Source organism: Leucoraja erinacea, chromosome 5, assembly GCF_028641065.1.
Source record: "Leucoraja erinacea ecotype New England chromosome 5, Leri_hhj_1, whole genome shotgun sequence".
Classification (NCBI taxonomy): domain Eukaryota; kingdom Metazoa; phylum Chordata; class Chondrichthyes; order Rajiformes; family Rajidae; genus Leucoraja; species Leucoraja erinaceus.
This window is the reverse complement of record NC_073381.1, coordinates 73,374,900-73,383,536: the sequence shown is the minus strand read 5'-3', so window position 1 is coordinate 73,383,536 and position 8,637 is coordinate 73,374,900. Positions and strand designations below refer to the sequence as shown.

Genomic DNA, 8,637 nt, shown 5'->3' with positions numbered 1-8,637 from the left:
TCCACTACTCTGGGAAAAAGACTCTGCATCTACCCTATCTATTCCCTTCATGATCTTATACACCTCTATAAGATCACCCCTAGGCTAACAATTAAGAATGGTAGACAAAAGTACTGGAGAAACTCAGCAAAGGGAATAGGCAACGTGTCGGACCCTTCTTCAGATGGGTTTCGGCCCGAAACGTTGCCTATTTCCTTTGCTCCATAGATGCTGCCTCACCCGCTGAGTTTCTCCAGCACTTTTGTCTACCTTCGATTTTCCAGCATCTGCAGTTCCTTCTTAAACAATTAAGAATGGTAAATGTTAGACATATTCAATAGGTGAAGCAGCATCTGAGGTGGGGAAAAATCGAATTTACACTTCCTGCCAATGAACGCCCTTCATATGGGGTTATACTAGAAACATATTGCGAAGAAAAAGGTGGGAGGGGAAGAGCAGAGAGAACTAAATGGCAGCTCTGTGATAAATGGAGGTGTTAGCTGAGGGAGGATGGTGAAATCGAGGACATATCTGGCACTTCAGATTTCATGTGTTTCTTCCTATTTAACTTTGGTTCAAGACTGCAGGGACTGCAGATGTTGGAAAAAACCCAGCTGGAGCTGTGGGACAGACAGCATCATCTGTGGATTTAAATGGATGGATAACATTTGGGTTCAGGACTTTTCTTAAGTATGAAGAAGTGTTCCAACCCTAAACATTGCCTGTTTATTGTAGAAACAAAGAATTGCAGATGTTGGTTAATACATAAAAGGACACAAAGTGCTGGAGTAACTCAGGTCAAGTAGTGTCCCTGGAGAACATGCATAGGGGACATTTCGGGTCAAGACCCTTCAGAGTGCGAAGAAGCGTCGCATCCGGAAACATCACCTATCCATGCTCTCTAGGAATGCTCCCTAACCTGCTGAGTTACTCCAGCACTTTGTGTCCTGTCCTCTGTCTATTTCACTCCTTAGATGCTGTCTGACTCACTGAGTTCCTCCAGCAGTTTGTAACTGTGATTAAACATGCCTTGTGTCTCCAACAATCCATGAACCTGCTCTATTCCCCCAGCCCCACCTGTAACATGGTCAACAAATCCCGCATTGGATTCATGGTAGGTTTTCCGAGCCTACAAAAATGGTGTGGAAGCAATTTATTCCTGACTTTGAAGGACTGCCTACAGGAGAAAGCAACATGTTTTTATTGGAATATAGTCCAAAGCACATGGCTCTATTTAATCACCACAAACTTCAGTGACTTACACAATGTGTGTTTCTTCACACTTTTAAGTTGTTTCTTCATGCTCATACCAGATTATTTGCAACACTGTTTGGTTCAGGAATCTGTCATTGAGTAGCATCTATCCTTTCCTTGCAAATTGCAAATGTGGTGTGCTCTTCATTGCCCCCTGAAATGGCCAAGTTAAACATTGAGTTCAAGGAGCAATTATCGATGGGTAATGATGTTCACAGCCTGTCAATGAATATATTATATAAAGAATACAGCTTTCCTTTCTTTTTGTGCCATGTTTAAGATATGCTTGACAATAAGCGAGTTCGGTATTCCGACTGCGCATGCCCATGTCATAGGTCACTCGCGACAACATTCTTGGCAGCTGTGCTTTCGCCGGTACTGAGGCGGTTGGCCAGAGCCCGCTGGGTGGGGCGGGCTGTGCGGCTGGCGGTCTCCGGCCCTTCGGGGAGCGGGTTCCTCGGGAGATGGAGCGTGTTTGGGCTTGAGTTGGAGTTTCTTCTCTGCGCTGGCTATGGGCCTGGGGCTGCTGCTGCTCCGGACCGGAATCCCGTCGGACTGAGGGTGATGGTTGGCCTGGCGGGGCAGGCAGAGTAGAGCTGACGTTGGCGCTTCTTCTCCGCGCTGGCTATGGGCCTGGGGCCGCAGCTGCACCGGACTCGCGGTGCCGGGGACCCGGGTTCAATCCTGGCTGTGGATGAGGCGTGTGTCTGTGCGTGAGCAGCAGTGCAGCTGTCAAGAATGTCTCTCCCCCTGTCTCCCACTCGCATCTGCCCCCTCTCTCTCTTGCTGTTACACCCCGCTCTCCCGCTACCTGGCACCCCCGTTCCTCAGATTAAATATATTTTTACACGTAAATTATTAATAAAGGTGAGAATTTGCACATAGTTTATACAGCCAGAGCTTCTTTGCTTTTTCTTTATCGCGAATGATCTTTGACAAATCCCATGCTTCCTTGCATTTTTCGGAATACCGAACTCGCCGACCAGCGATCCACACACACTAACACTATCCCACACACACTAGGGACAATTTCCAATTATATCTAGACAGTTAGCCTACAAACCTGTACATCTTGGAATGTGGGAGGAAATCGGAGCTCCCGGAGAAAACCCACGCAGGTCACGGGAAGAACGTACAACCTCTGTACAGACCAGCACCCATTGTCAGGATCGAACCCAGGTCCCTGGCGCTGAAAGGCAGTAACTCTACTGCTGCGCCATGTGACACCCCTAGCATGTTGTTCTTATCATGTTGGCACAGAGTCCAATAATAGAGGAATAGCATCCCTGATTCTGGTTTTGTAGGTTTTCAATTCATATAATGTGACCATGAAGTAAACATAAATGTTAACATTATTATTTGTATAAAGCCTTCCTCAAAATTTCTCGATGGCAATTATTTATTTTCAAAATCTCTCAGAAATGAATGGAGTCTGAAATCTATTTTTACCTTGAACCGGGTGTAATTTGGAATTGCAAAAAGTAGATGAGGGAAAGTTTGCTCTTTGTCCTCACTGACTTCTGCAATCACTGAATGTCATTCGTCTGTCTTTCAGTAACATGCTGACAATGATTAGACATCACAATGTGGTGATTCAATGAATCAGCTTATGGATTGCTATCCAAGGCTGACTGAACACAAGATAGTCCCATCAATAAGCCATTATTTTTTTTTGTTTTTGTAAACTACAGCTATTTCCATCGATTTGATATGCATTCTTTCTCTTTTAAAAGGAATTTTGTTTCTTTGAATAGACAGAGTTTATGAGACTGGCAGTTGTTTTGGTCAGAATTTATAGATCCATAAACCTTGCTTATATGTGATGGTTAAATCAGGGCTTTTGAGAATTAAACAGTTGAATACAATGATAAATAATTAATTTGTTATAACTATCTTGATAATCCACTGTCAGCATCCTACATCTAGAAGTATCAAGTTTGTGGTTTCCATTGTCAGATGTCCATTGCTCTGTAATGTTAAACGTAAGACTTTCCCTATTAAAAGCCTTAAGTTTTAAGCACAGATCAATGATACTAGAGGGGAGGCCAATGAATTTTCCACTCATCGACATTTTTGTTCCATGGAATGCTGGAGGCTGTTCTAAATACAGAGGCATGAATGAAACCTTCCTTTCATTATATTTCCTTTGGTGATGCAAACATCCAAGAGTCTTTCCCTCTTAAAAAGGATGTCGGCCAATTGTACCAGTCTTGTGCATCTTATTGTGGGTTTCTACGGTTCACTTAAAGTGAGAGCACAAAGCCAAAACCATGTTGCTGGAAATTAGAACATTGTGATGGACCATTAGCAAGAAGAACAGTGGGTTTATTGCATTGCTTTTGCCAACATGTAATTCGTTTGAAGAGGCTAAATCTGGTCCCCTATTGGAGTTCCTGGCTCTTGGAGATGGAATGGAAAGTATTTAAACATTTACCAAGTGAACCTCAGTTTACAACTCCATAACGTGCATATAAAGATTGTGGTCTATTGATGGAAAAGTAACTACACTTTTGTAGAGCTAAATTTGAATTGTGGATACCTCTGCAATGAGATAATTTTCTTCTTGCATTACCTAGCCATTTAAAATAAAATATTCTTGCAGCAGATTTTATGAGGACGTTGTCTCATGATTAAGCACATTTTCACCAAGTGAAAGATTAAAAGTATTCACCGAGTATAGAAGTTAGGAGGCCATGCTGCACTTATATAAGACATGGTGAGATAACATTTAGTGCTCAGTTTCTGTCACAGAAAACATCTGTTGTAGAAAAGATGTTGTCAGGCTAAAAAGGTTGCAGGGACGATTTACTAGGATGTTGCCAGGACTCGACGGCCTGAGCTAGAGGGAGAGGTTGAACAGGCTAGGACTTGAAGAGCAAGAGGAAGCGGTGTACAAAATCATGAGAGGAAAAGACGGGGTTAACTCACAGAGTCCTTTGCTCAGAATAGGGGGATTGAGAACCAGAGGGCATAGGTTTATGGTGAGGGGGGAAAGATTTAATAGCAACCTGAGGAGTAACTTTCTTACACAAGTGGTGGTGGGTGTATGGAACCAGCTGCTGGAGGAGATAGATGAGGCAGGTATAATCGCAATGTTTAAAAAGCATTTAGACAGGTACATGGATAGGACAGGTTTGGAGGGGTATGGGCCAAACGCAGACAGGTGGGACTAGTGTAGATGGTGCATGTCGGCCGGCATAGGAAAGTGGGGCTGAAGGGCCTGTATCTGTGCTGAATGACTCTATGACTGTATGATATGAGACAGTCAATGTATGTACTTTGCTAGTGTGGTGGGCTAGAGTGGGGGAGAGGGGATGGTTGTGAACAATGGGATGATAAGAACCAAATTTACCAAGTTTTGAACTTTACTCTAAGTGTATACCTAAGTGTACTTCCAGCACGGGGTGTGTTTAACATCAGGAAACAGAGACTCTTTTCAACTTTCACTACCAGAACCAGGGCAGGAAGGCAAATGAGTGCCTTCATTTCAATGTTAACTCGATGAAGGTGAGGTTAGAATTGGGAACTTGCTCATGAACCAAATCACAGGTTCAGAGGTTTATAGGTTCTAGTAGCATAATTAGGCCATTGGCCCATCGTCTCCCCTGCCATTCAATCATGGCTGATCTATCTTTCCCTCTGAACCCCATTATCCCGCCTTCTCCCCATAACCCCTGCCACCCTTACTAATCATAAATCTGTCAATCTCCACCTTAAAAATATACATTGCCAGAAATCGAATGAAACAAATGTATTGATCATCCTCGTCAACATTTGGAAGTCTGTAGATTGAATCACTGCATTGCACTGTTGTACAGTCTGTTTAATATTGTGCTGTGTTCATGGATCATTGAAACAATAGACAATAGACAATCGGTGCAGGAGTAGGCCATTCGGCCCTTCGAGCCAGCACCGCCATTTAATGTGATCACGGCTGATCATCCACAATCAGTACCCTGTTCCTGCCTTCTCCAGGCAGTCACATATTGTGAGTTTAAAATCTGGCAGATTAGCAAAATAGCAGGTTCTGTGAAAACGTCACCCATGGATTTCCCATGTAGTGTAATTTTGGATGTAATGAGCCATTCTAGTCTCTGTACCTTGGTATCTTACAGATCTTTACTGGACTTTATCTCGCATTAAAGATAATTCACCTTATTCCCTTCGTCACGTATCTGCACACTGTGGATGACTCATTTGTAATCATGTATGGTCTTTCTGCTGATGGGGTAGCAATAAAAACTTTGCACTGTACCTTGGTTCTTGTGACAATCAACAAAACTAAACTTCATTCATGTAGACACAATGAACTGTAGATGCAGGAACCTTGCTTAGAACACAAAGTGCTGGAGTAACTCAGTGGGTCATACAGCACCTCTAGAGGACATGGGCAGGAGACACCCTGGCTCAGGACCAAGAAGGGACTTAGAAACATTGAAACTAGGTGCAGGAGAAGGCCATTTGGCCTTTCAGATTCAGATTCAGATTCAAACTTTATTGTCATTGTGCAGTGTACAGTACAGAGACAACGAAATGCAGTTAGCATTTGGCTCAGTTAGAATGGCAAGCCAGCACTGCCATTCAATATGATCATGGCTGATCATCCAAAATCAGTACCCCGTTCCTGCTTTCTCCCCATATCCTTTGATTCAATTAGCCCTAAGAGAGCTATATCTAACTCTCTCTTGTCCAGAAGCATTGCCTGTCCATGTCCTCCAGAGATGCTGCCTGACCCACTGAGTTACTCTAGCACTTTGAGATCACGGTTCATGTTTGCTTTGCAAGTAAGGTTGTTAATTTTGACTGGTTCAAGTTTGCCATGAGGTCGGTCACGGTGGCGGTCACGGCAGTCAAGGTGGCACAGTGGTTGTCTTACAGTGAATGCAGCGCCGGAGACCCGGGTTCGATCCTGACTACGGGTGCTGTACTGTATGGAGTTTGTACGTTCTCCCCATGATCTGCATGGGTTTTCTCCAAGATCTTCGGTTTCCTCCCAAACTTCAAAGACGTACAGGTTTGTAGGTTAATTTACTTGGTAAATGTTAAAAAAAATTGTCCCTAGTGGGTGCGGGATAGTGTTAATGTGCGGGGATCACTGGTCGGCGCGGACCCGGTGGGCCGAAGATCCTGTTTCTGCGCTGTATCTCTAAACTAAACTAAACTAATAAACCTGTGGTCTGTGGTCAATTGGTAGACTTTAGCAGGGTGATACTTAGTATGCTGAACTCTGCTTTTCATCTCTATGATTTGAGGAGTTTCAATTGACTGGGTAATTCCCAGGACAGATCAGTGCATTGTAGTCTCTGGTGTCTGCCACTAGATGTCAGTATAGTATTTATGTTACCTGTCATTCCAAACAAGTTGGGATGCGATTTGCAGGCACGATTCCCCATGGAGCTGGGTTAGATTCCAATTAGAACTCACACACTTTATTTTGGTGTTTTCATACCTTTTGCTGCTGTCAGGTGTCCTGGATCACTCTAACTACACCAGGAGAAAAAAAGATAATATCCAGTTTCAAGCAATATTTTCCTCTTCATATTGCATCTGACCTTAATTCTTACCTTGTCACATAAATAGGAACTGCAGCCAAGGCTTGTCACCACTAATGCTTTGACGAGTTAATTGAGGGTCAAAAGGGCTTCAGCATGCTATTTTTAATCTTCCTAATCGCTTGTTATTACCACTGTGTAGGTAGGGGAGGGGAGGGCAAGGGAAAGGGAGTGGGAGTATGGAGAGCTGGAATGCCCACAAGCTGGTTAGAAGAAAGGTCTGGAGGGTAGGTGCTGGGGAGGTGGGTAAGCTCACACTGATCTTGTCAACTTGACCAATTATGGATTTAGTCACCAGGTTGTGGAGCCATATGATGTGAAAACAGGCCTTTCAGCCCACCGGGCTCATGCTGGCTCATTTATAATAAGCCTGCACTAATCTCATTTATTCGCCGCAAGCAACTGCTACCAACATTGCAGTGTTACAATTGCATCTTGGTAAGTGTAGTTCCACAAATGAAGAAGGGTCTGATGAAGGGTCTCAACCCGAAACGTCACCCATTCCTTCTCTGCAGAGACGCTGTCTGTCCCGCTGAGTTACTCCTGCATTTTGTGTCTATCTTCGATTTAAACCACATCTGCAGTTCTTTCCTACACAATGAAGTATACTTAACAGCTTTCCTTGCTCCCTAATGTTTTCCTCTTTACCTGCCATAGAGTGTCAAAACTGCTTTGTTATTTTCAGGAACTTATGGAAGAGAATAACAGTTTAATCTGATCCTTCCTGTGACTGCCATCTACAGTTACACAGTCCAATAACAAAGGGTCATGGGGCAATAATTCACTCGGAACAGGTTTGTTCTTACTTACATTTCAATCTTGCATTTTCAAGATAACATAACCTTTCAAGATTATGTATTTTTAAAAATAAAATTTATTTCAGTTTAGAGTTGGTGCCTAAACGGAAGAAGTCCGCATTGTTTAGGTCGTTCTTGAGCGGGGAACTACAATCATTGCATGAGCCTTTCAATTGGAGCAGACAGCAATTTGCCTGGAAGGCAGAGATCCAACATGTTGGACAAGCATTTCACCGACACGTCTACACTTTGAACCCTGCTAGAGATGCGAGTATGAATAGTGTGACACAAGATCAATAAATCTCAGTGAGCCCATTGTGTCTCTTTTTCCCTTTTATATGCACAGTGGTGTTTTTATTCCTGGCTCCCCGGTATCGGTGATATTTCCTTGGAATGACTTGTGACTCGATCTGGACAGCACTTTGGTGCAGTTTTGTTCCACTCGACATCTGATTGTGTGTTGCCAATAAGGCTGATATTTAGAAACGTTAAGCAAATATCGTTCCAGTGGCAACAAGGAAAACTGGAAGGTGAATTACCTTGACTGCTGTTTCGTACCCCGTCATAAGCTTCTTTTGGAGAGGCAGTGGTGACAGAGCATCCTTTAGCTGTCGGTGATGAATGACCCAAAGGGAGTATCGTCTAGGAGAAAGTGAAAGAATTTATGCCATCAAACACATAAACGTTTTGTTGCTCGTATGTAATATATTGCTCCCAATTTAATTACCCCTTGTGTTACCTCCTATGAAGCCTTTCATTTAAATCTTGGCTACTTCCAGGCACAGAGGGGAATGTACATTCCAAGTGACCTCCTGGTGTTAACACTACTTTCCAGGTAATTGACAGGAGGTGGTGAACTCTGGACAACTGCCCTGTTTAACCTAATTTTAACTTTTCTGAGCCTGTTCAGGTTTGGCTCTTTTTCCAAATCTGATTAGCCAGTGCCGTAGTGGTGGCTGGATTGATGTGACAGGCAGCTTTTGGTTTGTTATCCATTAACGTGAAATAGGACATCATCTTGTTATTCAATCCTAATGCTCTTTGAAAGTTTGCTG

General features: G+C 43.3%; 1 long non-coding RNA gene across 1 annotated transcript; it reads left to right on the top strand.

Moving 5' to 3' along the window:
- Window positions 1–2,359: 2,359 nt before the first annotated feature.
- Window positions 2,360–7,896, top strand: LOC129696851 (uncharacterized). Its single transcript, XR_008723416.1, has 2 exons — window positions 2,360–7,579; window positions 7,669–7,896. It is a non-coding gene; the product is annotated as an uncharacterized LOC129696851 (long non-coding RNA).
- The last annotated feature ends 741 nt before the right edge of the window (window positions 7,897–8,637 follow it).